This window comes from Piliocolobus tephrosceles, chromosome 12 (genome assembly GCF_002776525.5).
Source record: "Piliocolobus tephrosceles isolate RC106 chromosome 12, ASM277652v3, whole genome shotgun sequence".
Classification (NCBI taxonomy): domain Eukaryota; kingdom Metazoa; phylum Chordata; class Mammalia; order Primates; family Cercopithecidae; genus Piliocolobus; species Piliocolobus tephrosceles.
Genome location: NC_045445.1, coordinates 101,406,289 through 101,432,609, shown reverse-complemented (window position 1 = coordinate 101,432,609; position 26,321 = coordinate 101,406,289). Strand labels below are relative to the sequence as shown.

General features: G+C 40.1%; 1 protein-coding gene and 1 pseudogene across 7 annotated transcripts in view; both read right to left on the bottom strand.

The window, feature by feature from the left end:
- SLC9A7 (solute carrier family 9 member A7) overlaps window positions 1–26,321 on the bottom strand; it is a 147,241-nt gene that overhangs the window by 96,316 nt on the left and 24,604 nt on the right. The window lies entirely within an intron of this gene.
- LOC111536397 lies at window positions 17,572–18,208 on the bottom strand (annotated as a pseudogene). The gene has a single exon (XR_002729721.2). The product of XR_002729721.2 is annotated as a charged multivesicular body protein 5 pseudogene (transcript).

The following is a 26,321-nucleotide window of genomic DNA, read 5'->3' as shown; positions in this document are numbered from 1 at the left end:
TGAGCACAAATAATAGTAACAGATTATATACACATAAAGTGTCAATTCTCTTAATTGTGGACATAATGCTTTTTTCCCCCCTGCAATTTATGTCTAAGTTTTGGCAGGCAACAAAACAGTATCTGGAAAGATTAGAGTTTTGTGTTTTTGTTGCAATTTCCTGAGTCATGAAATTGGTGTCTGGGACACAAGGAATGCTTCATATCACATACCCAGCAATATCCTTTATGCATTTACAAGGACAGAATAAAATGTAATTATATACTGGTTTTAATTCAGCCTAGCTCTAAACTATGTCATTTTTAATAGGCTGCTTAATAAATTTATTTTAAAACAGAACACGGAGTGGAGTATCTAGAATAGGAAATCTGTTATTCATCTTCCTAAGACTTGTACCCAACAGGTGGACTCTATATTTCAGGAGGGAAGGACTCTGTGCTGAGTGCTAAGGAGACATGGGCCTGGCCAGGACACAGTATCTTCCCTCTTGAGACACACACAAACGCACACACACACAACTGTCCTACCTGCCAACACACAACTGACAATAAAGCCAACCAGGCTGTAACAACCACCACAAAAGAGAGGCATAAAAAGGTGACATAGCAGACAACAGAATGAATAAGTCTTTCAGATGAAAAAGTTGTTGAGGAAAAGTTCACAGAAAAGGTGACTTCACAGTTGGGCCTTTCGAGATGAGTCAGACTTGTACAGAGGAAAGAGGAGGCGTGAACTATATTTCAGAGGAAGCCCTTGGTATGAGGTAGGAAAGTGCACATCAGATACAGTGGCATGGCTGGAACTAGCCCACGCAGGGGAGAAAGGGGAAGGGTGGAAAGACCAGGTGTCAAGCAGTGAGGCTGGCACAAGGAAGATGGCCAGCCATTCCTTTAAGCCAAGCTCCTGAGATGAGATTTTATCACACAGGAAACAGAAGCCACAAAGACTTCTGGACTAAAAAGGGGTACAATCGGGGACTGACTTTTAGAAGATACCATAGCAGTACACAGAATTAACTGCAGGAGAAAGAGGCTACAAGTACAAGAGCTTTATCAAGCTTTCCTGGAAGCATCATACCTCCCAGGGAAAAAAAATTAAAATCACACCTCCAATTAAGAAGATCTTGGCTGAGTGTGGTGGCTCATGCCTGTAATTCCAGCACTTTGGAAGGCTGAGGTGGGAGGATTGCTTGAGTCCAGGAGTTTGAGACCAGCTGGGCAACACAGGGAGACCCCACATCTACACAAAAAATTTAAAAAATTAGGCAGGAGGATTGCTTGAGCTCAGGAGTTTGAGCCTAGCCTGGGCAACACAGTGAGATGTTCTCTCTACAAAAAAATTTAAAAATCAGCTGAGTGCAGTGGCATGCACCTATAGTCCCATCTACTCGGGAGGCTGAGGCAGGAGGATCACTTGAGCCCAGGAGTTCGAGGCTGCAGTGAACTATGATTGTGCCACTGCACTCCAGCCTGGATGACAGAGCGAGACAGTGAGACCCTGTCTCAAAAAGAAAAAAAAAAGAAGATTATCCCATATTCCTCTACCTCTTTATTTTACTGAAGTGCTGGTTACGGTTCAGGTTCACACAAATAGATCCCAAAATGCTCCAAAAAGTTTTCCACCCAAATCTACAGATTAAGAGAGATTTGTGAGACACAGAGACATGTCAACCAAATGCTGTTGGAGGGCGCTTACTTACATCATAAATGAAGCTTAAAAAAAATCAGCTGGGGAAATGTGAACTCACTGGATATTTGACAAATATCACAAAATTACTATGGTTTTTAAAGAGGGATAAGGTATTGTGGCTATATTTTTACAAGATTCCTTGTCTTTCAGAGATAAATACTGAAATATTTACAAATATCAGGTTGGTGCAAAATTGCGGCTTTTGCCATTGAAAGTAATTGCAAAAGCCACAATTACTTTTGCACCAACCTAATAAATGACATGACATCTAGAATTTGTGTCAAAATCATCTTGACATGGGAAGAGGTAGCTGGAAGGTATAGATGTAGTAAGATGGATCATGAGCTGGTAATTAACAAAACATGGTAATGGGTACATGGGATTTGGTTTATTATACTATTGTCTCTACTATGTTTGAAACCTTCCATAATAAGAGGTTGTATTTTAAAAGTCACTCACTCAGCAGGAACTTTAAAGGAGCGGTTCAAACAACTGTAGGTTGAGCACAGAGTTCTCTCATGGTGATCCAGAACCTACATCTAAACCTCTGCTTGCCATCTCCCTGACACCTCTAACTCAACAGATCCAAGAGTAAGTCTCCCCCCTCCCCATCAGTGTTGTTTCTTCTCTGCATTCCCTGTCCCTGTGAGAACCAGATACCTGGGAGTAATCCTTATGTCATTCACCTGCACTGGAGGCATCTAGGTTCTGCCCAGGGGCAGCCATTCTTCTCAGGTGAACTTTTTATTTTTCCTTTCTTTCTTTTATTCTCCATGATCTCAGCTCACTACCACCTCCACCTCCCTGGTTCAAGCAATTCTCCTGCCTCTGCCTCCCAAGTAGCTGGTACTACAGGCGCACACCACCACACCTGGCTAATTTTTGTATTTTTAGTAGAGGTGGGGTTTCGCCATGTTGTCCAGGCTGGTCTCGAACTTCTGGCCTCAGGTGTTCTGCCTGCCTCAGCCTCCCAAATTGCTGGGATTACAGCCGTGAGCCACTGCGCCCAGCCTCAGGTAAACTTTTTCTTTGACAGCTTCTTTGTTTCCCTGCATCCATCTCACACTCCTCACTACTTTACCTGAAAACCACTGCAAGGATAGTCATTCTAAAAGAAACACCTCTGCTGGCTTAAAGGCTTCCAATGGCTCCTCGCCAGCTAGAGGACAAAAGCCCAACTCTTCAGCAAAGCAAGATCTGTTGATCCGATCTCTTTGTGTTTATAAGGTAATGAGATTTCCCTGATACCATCTTGGTGAATTCAGTTCTTGCAAAGGACGTGAAATTCATTTTAGAACTAATTAAGGGTCTGACTAGTAAGTGGCACAGCCAGGAGGCATGTGACATCCACAGTGACAGTAGGAGATCACTTGAGGCAAGGTGGCCAGGCAGCCCTTACCAAAAAGCCAGTGTCACTAGCCAGCATCCTCTCAATTCTGTATTTATGCCAAGGTCTACTTGGCCGCCCTCTCAGGAGAGGGAGCCCAAGGTTCACATATTCATGGCAGCTGCCTGACTACATGGGTAAAATTTGGCCACAAAACAGAATTTTTCTCTGTGAGACTAAATGACCTAGTTAAGGCTCAAACTCAAATGCAATCAACTGGCCTCCTCCTTAATATGAGAGTGACAGCATCTAAGCAAAAGAATCAAAAGAGATATTGACCATAAAAAGAGGAGAAATTGAGCTAGGTGTGGTGACATGTGCCTTTATTTATTTGCTTGTTTGTTTGTTTGTTTGTTTGAGACAAGAGTCTCTGTCGCCCAGGCTGTAATGCAGTGGCGTGATCTCAGCTCACTGCGACCTCCACCTCTTGGGTTCAAGTAATTCTCCTGTCTCAGCCTCCCAAGTAGCTGGGACTACAGGTGCACACCACCACACCCAGCTAATCTTTGTATTTTTAGTAGAGAAGGGGTTTCACCATGTTGGCCAGGCTGGTCTCAAACTCCTGACCTCAAGCGATTCACCCACCTCAGTCTCCCAAAGTGCTGGGATGACAGGTGTGAGCCACTGCGCCCGGCCAACATGTGCCTTTAGTGCCAGCTACTTGGGAGGCTGAGGTGAGAGGACTGCTTGAGCCCAGGAGCTAGAGACCAGCCTGGGTAACATAACAAGACCCTGTCTCAAAAATTTTTTTTAAAAAAGAAAAATTAAGCCACAAAAAAACAATACACTTGTGGTAAGAATAACAAATAGGGACAAGAATCACCTTTATTAAAGGTACTCAAGGCCAGGCACGGTGACTCACACCTGTAATCCCAGCACTTTGGGAGGCCGAGGTGGGCGGATCACCTGAGGTCAGAGTTGGAGACCAGCCTGGCCAACATGGCGAAACCCTAGCTCTACTAAAAATACAAAAACATTAGCCGGGCATGGTGGCAGGTGCCTGTAATCCCAGCTACTCAGGAGGCTGAGGCAGGAGAACCGCTTGAACCCAGGAGGCAGAGGTTGTAGTGAGCTGAGATCGCACCACTGCACTCCAGCCTGGGCGACAGAGTGAGACTCTGTCTCAAAAAAAAAAAAAAAGGTACTCAAAATAGGCTAGTAAAATACAAGTGGGGAGTGTTTGGAGAATATGTCAGGCACTGACAGCAGAGCCCAAGGCGTTGTGTTCTAGCACCACTGATTATGTTCTTTCTTCCTTCCACATGCCTCTAAGTCACTCAGCCTCAAACTACAGGTTTTGTTTGCAGAGAAACGAAAAATGTCTTCCTGGTCTCAAAGCACTGATACCAACTATCAGTGGGGGACAGATCAAAGAGAAATCTAGGATTGTTGATGGTAATCAATTCAATGACAACATAATTGGTATCTCACCAGGTTATACATTCAACAAATATTTGTTGAGCAGCTTACCATATGCTAGGCTCTGGGAATGTAAGAGTCAACAACAAGGACAAAAATCCTGCCTTCCCTTCATAGGGCTTACATTCTAGTAGGGGGAAAGATGTTTAAAACTAAGATAAATGCATTAAATAGTATGTTGTAAGTGCTAAGGAGGAAAAGAGCTCAGGCAGTGTCATGGGACATGCTGAGGTAGGACAGTGGTACACTATCAGAGAACAAGGAAAGAAGTTCCACTGAAAAAGGCACTAAACTCGTGGAGACACATGCCTGTCATCCCAGCTACTCAGGAGGCTAAGGCAGGAGGATCACTTGAGCCCAGGAGTTTGAGACCAGCGTGGGCAACAAAATGGAACTTTGTCTCTGTAAAAAATACAAAAATTAGCCTGCCGTGGTGGTGGGCACCTGTGGTCCCAGCTACTCAGGAGGCTGAAGTGGGAGGATTGCTTGAACCCAGGAGGTCAAGGTGAGCCGAGATCACACCACTGCACTCCAGCATGGGTGACAGTGAGACTCTGTTCTCAAAACTAAAAATAAGTTCAGAAAAAAAAATGTAAAGGTACTAAGCTATCATAATACAAAAGGCAGCTGCTCATCTTCTTGTCATTACATTTTCTGCCAGCAGTTACTTTTTTTGATGTTTTTAAAAACAAATGCCTACACCCATTACCTAAACTAACAAAAAAAGTTCAAAAAATGTTACCTAAACTAACAAACAAACAAAAAAACCCTACTCTATGTATAAGACTGAGTAAAGCACTAAAGGGGATATGCCAGAAACAGCACACAATTGCTATCCTCTGAGAGTTCATAACTAACTGAAAGTGAACTGTACAAAAGCCAAAAAGCATTGTAAGGAAATTCCAGCAACCATCCTTTTAGTTTATACTATAGCAGTGGGGTGCTCAAGGTTCTCAGGGGAACCATTAGGCAACGTGAGAAGGGAGGGCACCTCAACATCCAAGTGGGTGCTGATGGCACTCTAGAGCAACAGTGATAACTATGTTATCACGTACGCTGATTTTAAATACAGCATGGCACGTTCGGGTAGAAATGGCTTAACTGATGAGCACATTTGTCTCCAGAGAAGACAATGGAATACATTTATCTCCAGGGAGAAAGGGAGGCCGATTTTTCAGTTTGCCTTCTAACTTTTGAGTTTTGTACTATCATATGTATTATCCTGTCCAACAACTACTTATAAAAGGAGTGACTTTTAGGACTGTATTGTAAGAATATATTCAGGACTGAATATAAAGACCTGGAAGCTAGCTATGCACAAATGATCTCTAAAGCCACAGGTCAGAGAGCCAAAGTTATGTGAGCAAGGACTGCCCCTTAGGCACTGCCACATTTAGGTAAACAGAGTGAAAGCAGGGATAAGCGGGAAGACAGAAGGACTGCCATGTGACAAGAAGAACCGCATTCAGAAACACAACTAAATGCATCATAGAATGTACCTGGAATAGGGAAGTGGACAGAGAGGGCCCCCATAGATTCAGAGGTAAGAGAATGAAGGTTTCCTCAGAGTTAGCCAGCAAAATTGTCATATGTTGGATGTGATTGGCAAATTGAGGGAGTAAACCAGATAAGCTGTTTGTATGCCCTTAAGAGCCTGGGAATCCCCAAACTGCAATGTGACTCACCTGGAATGCACCTGAGATTCGTTTAGGGAAAACCCAGTCCATTCTGTGGAACCTAGTTTGAAAAAAATACTGTGGAAAAAAAAAAAGAGAAGAAAGGCTGACTCCAAAAGTCAGATGATGAGATCATCCATGTAACCACTGATAAAGGAAAGGATACAGTGGCTGGCTTGGGCTGGTAGTGGGGAGAGGTGGAGTCAAGGCTATTACAGCAAGGAGATGGACCCATCAGCCTTTTCCAGTCTATCTATGAGCATATCATAACCAATTGCCTCTGTTCTTCCTCTGTCCTTTCTAAGTAACTTTCTGATGACAACCTGGGGTCCCCTGCTACTTGCCTACTCAGAAAAAGATGCTCTGCTCAGCCTGAACACACATTCTGCTCTGCAACAGCCAAATCTCTTATCATAAATTAATCGATTGGCACTCTGGTTTAGCCTCAGACTCTCTGAGCCTGATTAACGTGAGCCTGACCCCAAAAGACAGTCACCCAGGCTGTTGACAATTTCAGCTTTTGAGCCAGCAATGGCATTGTCTACAGTCTGGGCAAATGGAGAATGCCCCTGTGGGGCCTCTTGTTGCCTGCCAGCAACACCTGTGCCACGGGCCTTACCATCAAACTGCAACAGCATCTGTCTTCCCAGGTCTATTTCATAGCTCGCTCCTGTTACGACAGCCATGGCTCTGTCCTCCACATTTGTTTTAAGGGTGAGCCACTATTTTCTCTTAATCCAATCACTTCATATGGGGTAAAAGTCACTGGTAAAAGCCAACAGAAAGCCGCCCGGCATAAAGCAATCACAAAAATCACAAACACACAGATTCTTCATCATTGAATTGACTGTCCTACTCTGACCTAATCGACTGAGCATGACACACAGAAAAGAGAGAATCCCTTGTGGCTTAATGTAAAGAGAGGAAGTAGTCTGTATTCCCTCCTTCCCTGGTCCCATTCCTTCCCTTCTACCTCTGAGGCAACTGTCATTCATTTTGGTCTGTATCCAGTCCAGGTTTACTAAATATAAATGTCCGCAGATACATAATAAATATTCTTTTGCTCATTTTAACTTACATAAATAGTATCATATAGAATTAGAAAGCAGGTGTAGCTGCTGGAACAAAGACCAAAATAATGGTGGCTTAGACAAGTTTCTCTTTCCTTCACAGAAGAGTCAGAGCATAAGTATTCCTCGGATGAACTGGTGGCTCCCTACTCCTCCCTCACTACCCCTCCCTCATCTTCCTGCTCTACCACCAAGAGGGTGTTGCCCTCACCATCAGGCCCATGTGTCAGGCAAAGGTAAATCAGAAAAGAGCCAGGGAAGGCACGCCCTTGAACGGCACAGCCTCTAAATTACACACACACACACACACACACACACACACACACACACACACACACTTCCACTGACATCCTATTGGCCAAGTACTTGGTCACATGATCACATCTGGCTGCAAGAGAGGCAAGAAAATAAAGTCTTCTTTCTGGGAGGTCATTGAACCTTCTAAAATTCTATTATGAGGGAAAAAATGGAAAGCAGATGCTGGGGGACAAGCAGCATTTTCTGTTGTATTAACTGAACGTATTTTGCTGCATCTCCCTTTTCTTAACTCCATGTTATATTTTTTGCAGGTTACTGTGTTAGTCTATTTGCATTTCTATAAACAAATACCTGAGACTGGTTAATTTATAAAGAAAAGAGGTTTATTTGGCTCATAGTTCGGCAGGCTGTACAGGAAGCACAGTGTCCACATCTGTCTCTGAGGAGGGCCTCAGCCTGCTTATAACCATGGTGGAAGGCGAAGGGGAACCAGCATGTCACATGAAGAGAGGGAGCAAGTGAGAGAGGGGGAGATGCCAGGTTCTTTAAACAATCAGATCCCACCTGAACAACCTGAATTAACAGATCAAGAGCTCACTCGTTACTGGCAGGGATGGCACCAAGTCATTTATGAGGGATCCACCCCATTAATCAAAACACCTCCAACCAGGCCCCACCTCCAACATGAGAGGTCACATTTCAACATGAGATTTGGAGGGGACAAATAATATCCAAACCATATCAGTTACTCTCGTTGAAACATATAAATTCATTCATGTTCAGTGCTGTTCAGTTATACATTGTGCACTGAGTCTCGTATAAGGGCTCAGTGACAGATTTGCCTTAGAACTGAAGATAAAAATTCTAAATGTGGTGTATTAATATGCCACAGTTTATTAAACCATGCCCCTACTGCTAGACACCTGGGTCTTTTAAATTCACTACATTTACAAAATGTTTGAGTCACATCTGGGGAAATGTTAAATTAGTCAAATGCCAAATTAGGTACACTCAGGTTATTTTGTAAAGCCTTTAAGGTGCTCTACAGCAAGCTGCTTAAAATAGAAACTGACAGTACTGAACTATAGTATACAAGGAGGAAGTAAATTTACAGTCCTCCTAGACTTTCTGTTATTGTAATCAAGCATTACATGGTGCTCTGAGTTTCTTGATAACTGAAACAAAAAGGAAGTATTGTGTGCTATTTAATCTCATCATCTTATAAGAAGGAATAACCAGTTAAGAGAAATAAATGTTTGCTTAATCCTAAATTCTCAGACAAAGTCTGTCAGATGGCCCCTTATCCATCAGTCAATTAGCAAAAAAAGGATTACATCTTTAACAACCAGTTATATAGAAAATGCACAAGGCAGGCTGGGCACAATGGCTCACACCTATAATCCCAACACTTTGGGAGACTGAGGCAGGCGGATCACCTGAGGTGGGGAGCTCAGGACCAGCCTGACCAACATGGAGAAACCCCATCTCTACTAAAAATACAAAATTAGCCGTGCATGGTGGCGCATGCCTGTAATCCCAGCTACTCAGGAGGCTGAGGCAGGAGAATCGCTCAAACCCGGGAGGCGGAGGTTGCAGTGAGCCAAGATCGCACCATTGCACTTCAGCCTGGGCAACAAGAGTGAAACTCCATCTAAAAAAGAAAAAAAAAAAAATGTACAAGGCTTCTCCAGGAGAATTATTCCTGGTTGACCTTTAGCAAGCAGAGGACTTAACATTAAACGTTTTTTCTGCAGAGGGTCAAGTTAGTGCCCCAGGTTCATGTCAACATGTAGGTTCTGCCCAGAAGAGAGTATCCATGAGGACCTGACCACTCCAGGAAAGCTGATCTCCTCCAGAGCCTGGTGACTTTCCTATGGTTTGGTACTTTCAGAGACCACACTATTAGTGACTCTAGTATGATTAGGGGATTTTCCTCTCCCCTCTTAATTAACTCGAGGTTTCAAAACGTTTTCGAGAAGTGAAAAGATACTAGTTATTTCTGTGGGGTTTTTTTCATGACTGTAAAACACCCAAATATAGTATCTTCCTTTTCATTTTTACTCATAGTTGGTAGTTATTTTTCCTAAACCACAGTTACAATACTCTGCCTCAATATACTACACCCAATGTTTTCTGCTTCTTCCTAAGTAATGTGCCCCAAACAGAAAAAGTACATTTTAGTATGCTAATAGTTTTAAATCAGCCAGTGTAGTCTAAGAACTACTTATTGGGCACCCACTTTGTACTAGGGGTTTTACTTACAATATTACCTCTTAATTTTCACCACAACTTTATCAGGTAGGGATTATTAACACCACTTTACAGTTAAAAAAAAAAAACTGGATCTTCAAGAGTAAGTAACTTGCCTAAGACCACACAGCTGGTAAACTGTAGAAGTAGGATTTCAACTTGCATACTTCCAATTCCAAAGCCAGAGTTCTTTCTGCTATTTCCTAATGTCTCCCAGATGACAAGTAAATTACGGATATTTGGCTCAGCTTTGTAAATAATATATGTGCCTACTATGTTGAAGCCCCAAACCTTCCCTCAACACAGGATGCTCTATATAATCTGGCCATAACAAAGCCCCTCCTCAAATTTTATTTCCTACTGAACTCTACAAGCACCCCATCTCCACTCCAATCTAATTTGGCAGGTTTCACTACTGCCTCCATACTTATAGATAACACATATATTTTTTGAGATCCTCAACAAATATTTTTTGAGATCCTACTATGTCCCAGGCACCGTTCTAGTGTTTAGAGATACATGTCAGTGAACGAAACAAATAGAAATTCCTGCTCTCCTGGAACTTTGTTGTATTTCTAATAAGAAAGAAACATAAGAAACAAAATAAGTAAATTACATGGGATGTTACAATATGGTAGGTGCTGTGGCTAAATATAAGGGAGGGGAAGGATTAAGGAGTGTAGTGAGGAGTAGAGGATTGTGAGTTTAGAAAGAACCAATAGAAATTCTGGAAAAGAAAAACATGACCTTAGCATTTTTATTTCATTTTCAAGTTCAACAGCAGACTAGACACAGTAAAGAGAGAACTGGCAAACTAGAAGATAAATTTGTTGAAAAAGATTCATTCATCAAGCAAATTATTAAATTATTAAATAGGATTCCCTATTTAATAAATGGTGCTGGGAAAACTGGCTAGCCATATGTAGAAAGTTGAAACTGCATCCCTTCCTTACACCTTATACAAAATTAATTCAAAATGGATTAAAGACTTAAATGTTAGACCTAAAACCATAAAAACCTTAGAAGAAAACCTAGGCAATACCATTCAGGACATAGGCATGGGCAAGGAATTCATGACTAAAACACCAAAAGCAATGGCAACAAAAGCCAACATTGACAAATGGGATCTAATTAAACTAAAGACCTTCTGCACAGCAAAAGAAACTACTATCAGAGTGAACAGGCAACCTACAGAATGGGAGAAAATTTTTACAATCTACCCATCTGACAAAGGGCTAATATCCAGAATCTACAAAGAACTCAAACAAATTTACAAGAAAAAATCAAATAACCCCATCAAAAAGTGGGCAAAGGATATGAACAGACACTTCTCAAAAGAAGACATGGATGCAGCCAACAGACACATGAAGAAATGCTCATCATCACTGGCCATCAGAAAAATGCAAATCAAAACCACAATGAGATACCATCTCACATCAGTTAGAATGGTGATCATTAAAAAGTCAGGAAACAACAGGTGCTGGAGAGGATGTGGAGAAACAGGAACACTTTTACACTGTTGGTGGGATTGTAAACTAGTTCAACCATTATGGAAAACAGTATGGCGATTCCTCAAGGATCTAGATCTAGATGTACCATATGACCCAGCCATCCCACTACTGGGTATATACCCAAAGGATTATAAATCATGCTGCTATAAAGACACATGCACACGTATGTTTATTGTGGCACTATTCACAATAGCAAAGACTTGGAACCAACCCAAATGTCCATCAATGATAGATTGGATTAAGAAAATGTGGCACATATACACCATGGAATACTATGCAGCCATAAAAGAGGATGAGTTCATATCCTTTGTAGGGACATGGATGCAGCTGGAAACCATCATTCTGAGCAAACTATCAAAGGACAGAAAACCAAACACCGCATGTTCTCACTCATAGGTGGGAACTGAACAATGGGAACACTTGGACACAGGGTGGGGAACATCACACGCTGGGGCCTGTCACGGGGTGGGGGGTAGGGGAGAGGGATAGCATTAGGAGATATACCTAATGTAAACGACGAGTTAATGGGTGCAGCACACCAACATGGCACATGTATACATATGTAACAAACCTGTATGTTGTGCACATGTACCCTAGAACTTAAAGTATAGTAAAAAATATTTATCCAAGTGACTAAAATGGGTTAAACTAAAAACACAAATCCAATTAATATATGAGCATAATAAATAAAATAAAGAGCACAATAAATAAAAATAATAATTTTAAAAGTTGTTTGAGGAAAACCATAGAAAATAAGCTTAAAACTCTGTGCTTCTTGCTGACAAGAACAAAATGGAAAACACTAGAACAAACATAGGTTTCCTACTCTAGCTCAAGGTTCGATAACTCAAAAAAATATTTTGTTGGTCTTGTGCTCTAAGAAGAAACTATCTCAGGGTTTTGTGGAAATTAGGGGAGGGGGCCACGAAGGTCAATAGCCTTAATAACATTTTTCTCCTAAATGTGAAGGCACTCCATATATGAGTAGCTCTAAGGGAAAACTAAAGACATAAAGTTAGTTTGGCTCGATAAGGGCAATTCCAGGAGTGAAAGGCTGAAGGGCAAAATAACATGGTCTAATCTTTCATTTCCTGATGTTTTGACTTAAATTATTTTTTGAGAAACTAGTAATATATTACTTAAGAATATTCCTCTCTCAAATACCAAAATTTTCAGCCAGCCTTCTGACAAGAACAAGATGAACAACAAACATGATTAAGGTCATTACTGAGGACCTCAATAGCTGGTAATGTAAAAGATCTATAGGCTACAGCTTCCAGGTATATTGGTTGTAATGATACTTGTTAAGAAAAAGAAATCAAAGATCTTGACTTGCATATTCTTGTCTGCTGAAGAGAAGTTCTATAATCACAGACAAGATTTTCCACAGAAAGCAACTCTGGTTCTAAGACTTGAGCAATTATTTGATTCAAGCACAAAAATTTAGTGCCACTGGGTAGCACCTCATCACTCCCACATCTTGTCCTTTCCCACTCCTGCCAACTCTACTTCTCAAGCATTTTCCTGGTCACCTCCTCTTCTCCTTATTATCATTACTCTGGTTCAAGCTCCCTGACTGGATTTTCTGCAATCGTTTCTTTAACTATCCCCCCTGCTTCTCCCCTGATTCCCCAATCATTCCTTCTCCATCAGCCACCAGACTAATTTCTCTGAATCACAAATGAGGCTAATCATGCCATGGCCCTGCTTAAAATTATTGAGCAGCTTCATCATCCATGGGGAAAAAAAATCCAAGCTCCTTAACATGGCATTCAAGGCCCACAAAGCACTGGCATCTGCCAATTTCGCTTCCCACTGCCATCTGCCCGTACACATAAACATTCATATTCAACTCCTCAGAATTCCCCACATACACCTTGTATCCTCCTCTACCTGGCATTATCATCCTCCAAGACCTCTCTCACAGCCGTGGCAGAGAAGAGAAAAGAAGGGGACCCTAGTTGATGGAACTGATCATCCAAATAACCCCCGAGGATCACTGAGATGATATAGCAAAGCAAAATCACCTACGTTTTTAGACTGCCAAGACTATATCCTGAATTTCCAGAATAAAACCTCTCAAAAAAGTGATAAAGGATCACATGAGTGGATGTTAACGGTGAGGTCTTCCAGTACAACAAAATCCAAACTTAAGAACAAACAGGCTGAACAAAGGACTTCAAATCAGCATGCCCACAAAAGGATCACCTCTGGTCCTTATACATATAACTATATTAATCTGACTGCAATTATCTTTACGGTCATTTTTGAAAATACAATTTGATTTCAGGTGATCTTATAAAATTCCAGGGGATAATTCTTATTCTTAATAAAGTTTAATATAATAGTCTGCTGAAATTCAAGTGTTCCAATAGGTATGGTTCTTTCCACTTCTAAAATTAAATCACTTAATGAGAATTGCCAGAAACAGACTTCATTAGTACTTATCCACAATGGTAGAGAACACACAAGATACATTTGCACTGTTCTATTGTTATAAGCCAGTAGAAGAGTGGAATTTTCAAAGATGCAAACAGTTCCCCTAGGTCATATTACCCTGGATAGAAATTAGAGCTGCAAGCTAATAGGAGTCTGAGGGACAAGGGCATGCTCCTCAGCCTGTGGTTTCTCTGGCTTCCAAAGCTAGAAGCAAAATATTCTTTTTTTTTTCTGTTCTTCCAATCTATCTATTAAGCTTCCAAGAAATAAACACATTTGCTTCAAAATTCAATTTCCTGTGGGGTTATCTTCAGATGCTGCATGGGTTTATTAGAATTAATCACAACACAGCACGGCTTCCAAAGTGAAGGCCCAGGGTTGACAAAATACCCTCCCTATCAGAGCTATCAACCCACCAAAGGCTATGGGGACTCTCTTGCAAACAATATTTGAGCAATCTCGAGGAATACAAGCAAAGGCCTTGCCTTTTTCAACTTCAGTCTAGAGCAGGTAGGGAGGGGTAGACCATAAATAAGTAAACAAAGAGAAAAGATGATTACGTATTGTGCTAAGTGCAGTTAGTGAAGGCAGTCGGCGATGTTTGCTAGCAAGATGTATTTTTTTTTCCATTTTGCTTCCCACATCTGCAATCAACATATAACTTCATGGTATGAACTATTAAACACATAGACACTAGAACAAACGTGAGTTTCCTATTCTAGTTCAAGGCTTGATAAGTTAAAAATCCATTTTGATGGTCCTGGGCTCTAAAAAACCACTCTTTCTCTCTGGGGTGTGTGTGTGTGTGTGTGTGTGTGTGTGCCTGTGTGTGTGTGTGCCTGTGTGTGTAGTGGCGAGCAGTGAGTACTAGGGTCAACAGCCTTAACAGCATGTTGCCCCCAAATGCAAAGGTGTTCCACATATAAGTAGCTATGAATGTGGGTTTCAAAACAAAAGCCTTAACTTAGAGTTTTATTATGTTTTAAAATCATCACTGTCTTAATGTGTAAACACCTGTTTAAGTCCTCTTAATAAGGGATAAATGCCTGTTTATGGCTTTTTGAAAATATAAACACAAGGATCCATAGCTTTTTTAAAAAAGACTTTGTTTCTGTGACAATGTTTGTTAATCTAGCTAACTGAGTTACTTGCAGAAAAATGGAGAATAGAGAGTGATAGAGAGTTCTTCATGTACAAGTAAGCACTGTTGCTCCAAATACCTTAGTTACCTGAATTATTCTAAGGTTATTTGTAAAAACTAAAATTCCATGAGGCAGAGAATGACTTTTATCAAGCCCATTTATGATATTCGATTTCTGTATTACACATAAAGAATTGGACTATTAAAGAAAGTAACCAAATGAGAGATGGATGTTTAAAAATAACATTAGATGAGTGATTTGAGAACTCCAAAACTTTATGTGACTAAGTTATTTCTTCTCTGTGCCTGCAGGTCATTTTCACACTGGGATTGCAATTTATTAGATGCCATACACAAGTTCTATTGTGGGCTCCAAGCAGAGGTACAGGGAAAACCTCCAGAAGATTCTTCCTTAGTAAGCAGCAGGTAACGTTCTGTAATTTTAGGCCACCACACAGAACCAATTGTCACTCACAGCTTCTGTCACAGAGTGGGATGTGTCACGCTTCATTTGGTACAAAACATGACGATGAAAAAAACAACTTGATGAACCTATTTTAGCAGCCTCTGTTCAGCCAGCAGTGTGAGGAGCTGGAGTACTGTGACAAAGCATTAGGCTCCTTACAATACCAACCTAGAAACCAAATCACTACTTTGTAGCAAGAAATGAAAATCATGATGAAAAAGCTACAGTTGATCTCCCCACCCAGCAAAGGAAATATGGACAAAATACAATCACCACCACACATAACAGATGGACTTCATGTAAGGATTAATATAATGATTCATGTAATATAAGGCTCATCTTCAAAAAGGAATGATTTGCTTCCTTTGCCATGACTAATGTGCCTGGGTGGGGCAGCCCGTGGTATAATTGACAATAAGATTTCTTCAAACAACAAAAAAAAAAAGAAAGAAAGAAAAGAAAAGAAAAAAAAAAGCAAAAGCAAAAACACCACCACAAAGCAATGTCTGAATCCCAGAGAGCCCCAAATGCACACTCATTGCTCAGACTTGCCTGGGTTTCCTTCCAAAGAAAATTTACTCACTCTCCCATGGAAAGGCAAAGTAGGAGACTGCAGGAGCATCAAAGCCATGGACCCTATCAACGATGCCAAGAGGAGGGGGAAATACACCTTCCAACCCCAAGAATTTTGGAGAGGGCGCTGTCTCAGTAGCAAGGGGGAGGTCAACAAATGTGATATGAGGCCCTAAAACCACAGCACAGGGCTTCCTTGGTATGCAGGACAGGGGTACAAACCAAATGGCAGGTGCTATATTCACCCACACACACCATAAGGAATCCATGCTTCCTGGAAACTGCCCAGTGATGTCACCCTGTGCAGCTGTAACCTGTGTGAGTGTTCTGACTCAGTCATCAACAATGACATTTTGGCCGGGCACAGTGGCTGATGCCTGTAATCCCAGCACTTTGGGAGGCTGAGGCGGGTGGATCACTTCAGGTCAGGAGTTCAAGGCCAGCCTGGCCAACATGGTGAAACCTCAGCTCTACTAAAAGTACAAAAAAATAGCTGGGTGTGATGGCACACGCCTGCAGTCCCAGTTACTTGGGAGGCTGAGGCAGGAGAATTGCTTGAACCCAGGAGGCAGAGGTTGTAGTGAGCTGAGATCACACCACTGCACTCCAGCCTGGGCAACAGAGTGAGACACCCTCTCAAAACAACAACAATAGCAACAAACAATGACATTTTAAAAATGATTAATTCCACTTCTCTTTTTTTTGAAGCAGTTGCTTTTTTATTGTTAACAATCCCACATATGAGAATAGCCCATTGTGGTTAACAAGGTACTTATGACCATTACCTCAATTATTCCTCACAAAAGCTCTATGAGATTAGCATGATTTTACTAACAAGGAAACAGAAGTTTAGAGAAGTTGAATAGACTACTCAGTAGTTAGTAAATGGCAGACCCAGGGCCCAAGCCCAGATTGTCCCTTGCTCTTTCCTCACAATGGTTAATTTGCTTTCTATAGTGGAGTTATAGGCTGAAATGACATTAAAATTCTATTAAATTTGGTTTCCACAGTAGAGGTTTTAAGCTGAAGTGATATTATTAAAATTATATCCTTTTGAAAAATATTTATTGAGTATAAATAAATGTCCTATACACTAAATATGAAGAAATATTCATTATTGATTACAAGTCAAGATGTAATACTGAGGGAACCATAGAATCAAAATACCCACTCATGATACAATAGTGGCAATTCCATTCCAATATTGGACACATAAATGATTTGTTCACAAGACACAATAAAACCCATCAAAAAGGCCATCACTTTAACCAACCTATAATACCACAATAGAAAATGATTCTGAATCATAATATGAACAGCCCCAATAATCTCATCTTTGTCTTACCAATTTATCAGGTCATTTTGAGACTGCAGAGTTACACTGTCATAGATTTTTAACATTCCATTTCCTTAGTTTTATTTCAAAGTATTACTAATGAATGAAAACAAGTCATACAAGCCAAAGATACTTTTAAACTAAGTGTAATTTTCATAAGAAAAAAAGGAATCAAATTTTAGTACAAAAAAAAGCATTTCCCAAGCAATGAGTCTCTTAATGGAAAAAATCAAAGAGCAATGTAATTAAACTTTCCTTCAAAGAAAGGAGAAACATAAATCTGTTATGGTAAATTTGGAAAGATAAATATTTCCTAGTCCCATAATATGTGTTTGTTTTAAAGATATACTTGAATGATGCTGATCTATGAAGCAGGGATCTGTGGCAATCCAAATTCATCCACCAGAAGAACTTCATCCTTGTTTTTTGTGTCAGTGGGAACACCTTCCGGAATTGCAGGTCATCTTCATCCAGTTCCGGGGTGCCATAACTGCGACTCAGTGCTTCTTGGATTTCATTTGCATCTTCCATCATATCCTCTAGGTGGATTTGTAAATCCTCAATCTGGTTGATTTTCACTTGCTTGTATGCCTTCTTCATTTCCTTTACTCCCAGTTTCATAGCATCAACCGTGGTCTTGGTGTCCTTCAATGACTGGATGGTATAATTGGCTTGTTACATGTTGAATGGCTGTTGTTCAAGATTGCCCTGCTGCTGCTCATACATCCACTTTTACTTTAAAACTTGCAAGGCTTTCTGCTTTCTGCTTAACCATATTCTTTGCAGGACCCTCTCTCATCTTCTTGATCTGATCCTTATACTTTACTAGCTCAGCATCCAATCGAGAAATCTTCTTGTCAATGGATTCTGCCCTGCTGTCCACCGTGCCAATGCAGTCAGTCAGGCTGGGCGGTGGAGCCTTGGGGTTCGCTTCCCCGAAGAACTGGTTGATCTTGAGCAGCCGCAAAGAAACCCAAACACTGGAGCAAAACCATAAACCACTTATTTCTTATGAGGAAGAATTGGGAAGAGAAGCTATAGGAATCAGAAGGGTTCAGAGCAGGGAGTCTAGAGGCAGACTGCCTGGATTTAAAGCTCAGCTTCACCATTTACTAAGCTATGTGACCTGGGCAAGTCACTCAACTTCTCTGTGCCTCAATTTTCTCATCAGGAAACTATAAATGGTATTGAGTTGTTAGAAGAATTAAATGAGTTAATATTTATAAAATGTCTGGAATGGGCCAGGAGCCATGGCTTACTCCTGTAATCCTAGCACTTTGGGAGGCCGAAGTTGGGAGGATCATTTGAGCCCAGGATGTTGGGGCTGCTGTGAGCCATGATCACACTACTGCACTGCAGCCTGGATAACAGAGCAAGACCCTGTCTCAAAAATAAAGTAATAAAAATAAATAAAATGCTTGGAATGCTGCTTGGCATATATAAGCACTGCTAAATTTTGTCATTTAAAATAAAAACTTTCAAAATGTTTAAACAGCTAAGAAGAGCTCCTGGCCCCATTCAGACCTCTCACCAGAGCCATAGCTGGAAGTTCTGTTCTTCCTTCTTCCCCAGACCATGTGCCAGAACTGCTGACAGGACTCTCAGTGCCTGTCCTGAAGGCAGATGATCCTCCCTATTCTCACCTTATCATTGCTCTAACCCTCATTCAGATCCCCCACAACCCCAAAACAAGTCCAGTTAGCCCAGTTCGTAATGCTAACCTTCCATTTCAGGTGTCAGTGCAGTGGCACAGCTATGGTGATGAGATCAAAGCGGCAACCAGAGTCCCAAGACACACACTGGTTTCCATTTAATACAATATTTACTTACCTTTATATTAGGACACAGGAGAGGAAACCCATCAGGGACTGCAGCTTCATCTCAATGGGAGGCATGGCAGCTACCCAAGTCTACAGTTACTTCTGCCCCTCATCCACACAGGTCACATATGATTGCCACAGATGATGGGCAAGATGTTTGTGGATTTTGTTTGTTTGTTTTGAGACAGAGGCCTGCTCTGTCGCCCAGGCTGGAGTGCAGTGGCATGATCTTGGCTCACTGCAAGCTCCGCCTCCCAGGTTCATACCATTCTCCTGCCTCAGACTCCCGAGTAGCTGGGACTATAGGCGCCTGCCACATGCCCAGCTCATTTTTTGTATTTTTAGTAGAGACGGGGTTTCACTGTGTTAGCCAGGATGGTCTCGATCTCCTGACCTCGTGATCCACCCGCCTCGGCCTCCCAAAATGCTGGGATTACAGGCGTGAGCCACTGCGCCCGGCCTTGTTTGTGGATTTTGTTGATGAAGAAAACCACAGCCCCTTTTCTTGTCAATCTTTTATACCACCCTCAGGCATGCCAAATGTCCCCATGCCAATCTACAGTTTCCAAGTGGAGGGGCAGCTCCATGCGACAACCAAGGCAGGCACAACATCCCCCAATTATCTTAACTCTTACTGTTTTCAATGACATAGAGCATAGGAGGCCAGGGTCACTCCTAGGTAGGCCTAAATCAGCCCAAGCCTTCACTCATGAATGCCAATTCACTTTTTAATGGAAAGAAGCCTTGGGCCCCACAAGGGCAATCAAGGTCCCCCACAATCTATTGCCTGAATATGTTTCCTGTCTTATCTCCTACAACTGATCCCCACATACCCTAAACTCAGCCACACAGCCTGCCTCACCCTTTGGCTCACTGTGCACAGTTGTGTTCCACTCAAGAGTGTCAACTCAGGGGCAGAAACCTTTTATTTTCTCTTCCCATCACCTGGCGTCCCAACACAATCTCTTAAACACTAAAAATTCAGCAAAATCTTAACTGCATTTAAGCAAATGAAGCTGGGTCACAATTACTCTGGTATAGTGAAAGAAAGTCATGGAATTTTAAAAGTTCCAATGTCTGGATGACAGTAATCTTTATACACATGAAATGTTAAAGGCCACAAGCCTCATCCAAACCACTCTCTTGATTCCATAGGAGGAGGAAGATATCCCAGAGGGATCGCAAAGCTAATTTCTTAATAACTCCCTTTGCATAATGTTCCCATAGCCATCCCTGTGAGTAGGGCCTGTGTCCCTGTACAACAAATAGTCAGCAAATGCTTGGGTAGCCAACATATGACTTAGTCTTGTGAAAAATTATGATTGCGCTTGAGTCTCTTTATGGAAAGATTTAAATCTGTACTTAATGCCAAAACAAACACAAAGAACCAGCCAATATAAATTAGGGATATCCCAAAGCTTGACTTAGGCAAAAATCATCTCTGATCTTCAGAAGTAACTGAACATCCCCTGCAATATCATTTTTGGTATCCCTTAACTGTTAGTGACCAATTATTGCACGATGGCACAGTGACCAGCATAACAATCTGAGTAATATAAAAAGTGTACCATTTGTATTTATTAAGTCTATATGTAAGATGGAGTAAAAATTGTATTAATCTATTGAGAGATATATTTATCTTTATTATTGTAAGAATAAAGTACCAATTAATGACTGTGAGAGCTGTTAATTTGATATACAAAATAGTTAACCTATTAAGAATGTATTAAGATAAAGACGAAAAGCACAAACCATAAAGGAAAAAATAACTGATAAACAGGACTTTGTCAAAAACTTAAAATTTCTGTTCTTCAAAAGACACAGTTCAGGAAATGAAAAGACAGGCCATAGACAGGTAGAAAATATTGCATACCATGTATCTGACAAAGGATTGGTATCCAGAAAATATGAAATACACAACTCAATTAGACAAAAAAAGATAAATTTAAAATGGGCAAACAAGTACAAACAGAGACTTCAAAGAGGATATATGGATGGCAAATAGGCATGAGAAGAGATATTCAACGTTATTAGTCAATAGGGAAATGCAAATTAAAACAATAGGATACCATTTCACACTAGAATGGATAAAATTTAAAATTCCTAAATAACAAAAGTTGGTAAAGGTGTGGAACAATTGAAAAGCTTATACATTGCTGATGGAAATGAAAAATGTTCAGATATTTTGAAAATGATTGCCAGGTTTTTAAAGTTAAACATACACTTACCATGCAACCAAGGAATCTCACCTTGGGTATTTATTCCAACAGAAATGAAAACCCGTGCCCACACAAAGACATGTAAGCAAATGTTCATAGCAGCTTTATTTGTAATACTTCATAACTGAAAACAACCCAAATGTTCAATGAATGGCAAATATATAAGTAAACTGTGATATATCCAGACAATGGAATATTACTCAGCAATAAAAAAGGAACAAACTATTGATACACATTATATCACAGATGAATCTCAAAAGCACTATGCTAAGTGAAAGAAGCTAGAAAACAAAAGGTTATCTAATACATGATATTCTAAAAATGGCAAAACTATAGAGAAAGAAAACAGATCAGTAGTTGCCAAGAGCTAGGGTAGGAGAAGGGCATGTTCTGCAAAAGCAGATTTCCAGGGGGATAGAAATGTTCTATTATCCTGATTTTGGTGGTGGTTACACAAGTGTATGCAGTGTCAAAACTCATTGAACTGTATATTTAAAAGAAAAGAATTTTGTTGTATGTAAATTATACCTCAATAAACCTGGCCTTTAAAAGGGGAATACATTTAAAAATAGGTAAACAGCCAGTGAATATTTGAGTGAATTAATGAATGAAGAGTGCAATAGTTAAATAACTTAAGGAAAAACAATATATTTGGTTAAGCCAATAAACACCTAAAAATTTAAGTAACAATACAAGATACAATAATAGATATTAGATTATAACATAATTCTAGTCTTTGTAGAATTGTTTGCTGCATTAACATTTATAACATTGCAAAACAAACTTTTAGAGTGGCATTTAATTTCTAGTTATCTCTTTGGTATGACACATATACAATCTAATGAACTCACATGCAATCTAGCAACTGATGGTGCCGAGAAATTATCTCTTGCTGGCTGGGCGTGGTGGCTCATGCCTGTAATCCCAGCACTTTGGGAGGCCAAGGTAGGTGGATCACCTGAGGTCAGGAGTTCAAGACTAGCCTGAACAACACAGCAAAATTCCATCTCTACTAAAAATACAAAATTAGCTGGGCATGGTGGTGGGCGCCTATAATCCCAGCTACTCGGGAGGCTGAGGCAGTAGCCTTGAACCAGGGAGGCAGAGGTTGCAGTGAGCCAAGATCACGCTACTGCACTCCAGCCTGGGTGACAGAGTGAGACTCCGTAAAAAAAAAAAAAAGGAGAAAGAAAAGAAAAAGGAAAGAAAGAAAAGAAATTATCTCTTGCCTTCAATGTCAAACTTTAAAAAGATGATTCCTGAAATTTTTAATAAAATTTGCAATAATAATATATTTCTGAATAAAATTTCAGATTTATTTAACTCAGAGGTTCATTCTAAGTTGGTGATATTTTGGTTTGGATAAATACTTATTTTTAATCCTTGCCATTCAACATTTAGCTAAAATAGTTATTCAGTAGCTAATCAGTTAACTTTCAGGGCTTCAAGTTCTGGTTCATGCTCAGCCTGCCTCCACTAAACCAATGTCAAAATAAACTCTGGGGTTCAGCCTTCATACCCTTTAAGGACTTATGATAAACTCACCATTACATCCAATATTTACACTAGAAATCCTAATCAATCTTCACAATGTTGATTTCTCATATTAATTTTCAAGATAATTCATTGCAAGACAGAAATATAGTAAGAATCACTTGAAAAATTTCAGAAAATATCCCGGGCTATGAAAATGAGGGTAAAAAAAATGAAAAAAAATGGGGCTAAGCACAATCTTTTTTAAAAAAGAAAATAAAGGAAATCCAGAACAACAATAGAGGTTAAAGACATAATGGATGAAGCTGGATGTGGTGGCTCATGCCTGTAATCCCAGCACTTTGGGAGGCCAAGGCAGGAGGATCACCAGAGCTCAAAAGTTCAAGAGCACCCTGGGAAACAAAGTGAGACGTGGTCTCCTCAAAGAATGAACAAAATTAGCTGGACAGAGTGGTACATGCCTATAGTCTCAGCTACTCAGGAGACTGAGGTGGGAGGACTGCTTGAGCCCAGGGGGTCAAGGCTGCAGTGAGCCCAGATCACACCACTGCACTTCAGCCTGGGCGACAGAGCGAGACTGTCAAATAATAATAATAATAATAATAATAAATATATATATATATAATGGATGAGAAGATATATATATATAATGGATGAGAAGACCTTGTTTATAATAGTATAAAAAATATAAAATATCCAGGAATAAACTTAAGAAATGTACAAAACTTAAGTGGAAAACTCAAAAACACTCCAGAAGAACACAAAAGGTTTTAATCAATGGAAAGTCACAGGAGGTCTTTGAATAGGAAGAGTCAACATCATAAAAATGATTCTCCCACTTCGACTCATAAATCCAATGCTATCCAATAAAAATACCAATAGGCATTTGGACAGAAAATAGGCAAATTAATTTTAGAGTCATACACAAAACTAAACAAACAAGAAGAACCAGGAAAACTCAGGGGGAAAAAAAAGCAATGAGAAGCCACTAGCCCTACCAGATTTTAAAATATGCTCTAAGGTCCATAACAATTGGTACTGTGGTATTAATTCATGAATACAGAAATACCAATGGACCAGAACAGAAAGTCCAGAAATATATATAGAAAGTCAGTGGATGAAAGAGAAGGCATCTCAAATCAGTGGGGTCAATATGGACATTTTAGTCACTGGTGTTGGGACAATTTGGTGGCCATTTGGTGGGGAATATCTTTCTAATGATAAAGTCCAGGCATCTTAAAAAAAAAAAAATGGGCCAGGTATAGTGGCTCATGCCTGTAATCCCAGCACTTTGGGAGGCCAAGGTAGGAGGATCACTTGAGGCCAGGAGTTTGAGGGCAGCCTGGGCAACATAGCCATTCCCCATATAAAAAATAAAAAAAATTAAAATAAAATAAAAATTAGCCAGGAGTGGTGGTGTGCAACTGTAGTTCTAGCTATTTTTGAGGCTGGAGCAGGAGGACTGCTTGGGCCCAGGAGTTTCAGATTGCAGTGAGCTACGATTATACCACTGCAATCCAGCCTGGATGACGGAGACCTTATCTCTAAAAAATAAAAATTTAATAAAAAATTAAAAATAAAAAAACTGAAGATTCTGACCACTTGATAATTACAACAAACTTCTAAGAAGGAGGAAATACATAAGCAAAGCAAAAAAGGAAAAACTGAAAAAACATTTGCAATTCATCACAGATAAAGGGCTAATCTCTGTAATATACAAAAAACTCCTAGGACTCAAGAAAAAAGATAAGCCCATGGGAGCAGGGGTGGAAATAGACAAAGAATATAAGTAGGCAATTCACAGAAAAAAAATACAAATGGCCCTTAAACTTTTAAGAAGATATTCATCATTACTTATAAGAGAAATGCAAATTAAAATGACGCTGAGGGCTGGGTGTGGTGGCTCATGCCTGAGGGCTGGGTGTGGTGGCTCATGCCTGTAATTCCAGCACTTTGGGAGGCTGAGGCGGGTGGATCACTTGAGGTCAGGAGTTTGAGACCAGCCTGGCCAACATGGAGAAACTCCTATCTCTACTAAAACCACAAAAATTAGCCAGGCATGGTGGTGGGCACCTGTAATCCCAGCTACTCAGGAGCCTGAGGCAGGAGAATTGCTTGAACCTGGGAGGCAGACGCTGCAGTGAGCCGAGATCACACCAGTGCACTCCAGCCTGGGCGACAGATTGATACTCTGTCTCAAGAAAAGAAAAACAAAATCCGGAAGTTTGATAACACACCCTGTTGGCAAGAAGATGGGGAAATAAGCACTTTCATATATTGTGGAGGAAGTAAAAAATGATACAACTTCTAGTGAGAAGAATCTGGCAATGTCATCTAAAATTGCAAATGCATATACCTTTTAATCTAACAGTCCCACTCCCAGGAATCTATTCTACAAATACACCCGCACATACATAAGATGCTCAAGGTTTCCTGCTACAGTATTGTTTGATTACTGTAAGAAACAACCCTAGGGCCCACCAACAAAGGACTAAATTATGGTATATCCACACAATAGAATACCATTCAGCTATGAAAGAAAAGAATGAAGAATACCTCTTCGTACTAATATGCCAAAATCTCTAGGACAAATTCAATGAAAAACATAAGGTGCGGTACAGAATGCATGGTATACTACCTTTTGTCAGAGAAAAGGTGGAAATTAGCACATATATTTGTATTCGCTTTTATTTATATAAAGAAACACTGAAATGACAAACATCTAAGAAAAGTGGTTACTACAATGTTAAGGAGAAATGGAGAGTTGGGGGTGAGGTATACCTTTTCAATCTGTCCTTTTTAAATTTGCTTTTATATGTAGACCATGTAAATGTATTAACTACTCAAAATGTTTAAAATATTGACAAAAAAGACTCAGGAAGTACAAAAATAGGCAAGACTAAACAATACATTATTAAGGGCTATATACACATGTTATAAACCTAAAAAAGACTATTTGCTGCTATCCATAGCAATGAATTGGTTGCTAGCAGATCTGCCTTACAGGAAATACTAAAGGAAGTCTTTTAGGTAAAAGGAAATGATACTAGACAATGACTCAAAGCCACACAAAGAAATTAAGAGCACTGGAAAATGTAAAAAATATGAGTAACTATAAAAAACTATATACATATATACATTTTTCTCTTCTCTAAACTCTTAAGAAGACATAAAACTGAATTAAACATAATTACAATGCTGTATTGTTAGGGTTGTAGCATATATAGATGATACATATTTTATGATACTAGCATGATGGAGGGATGTGGTAATGGAGCTAGAATCAAAGAAAGTTTCAATATTTTACTGGAATTAAATTAGCATCACACTCAAGTAGATTGAGATTAAGTTAAGATGACTATTGTAATCCCTAGAGCAACCACTATGAAACTAACACAAAAATATAGTGGAAAAAACACAAAGGAATTAAAATGGTAAACAAGTACTCTCTCTCCCACACACATGGAGACAGTGAAAAAGAAACAAAGAATCAAAACTTACGTGAAATATATAGAAAATAATAGCAAAACTGCAGATATAAATCCAACCATACGAATACTTACATTAAATGGG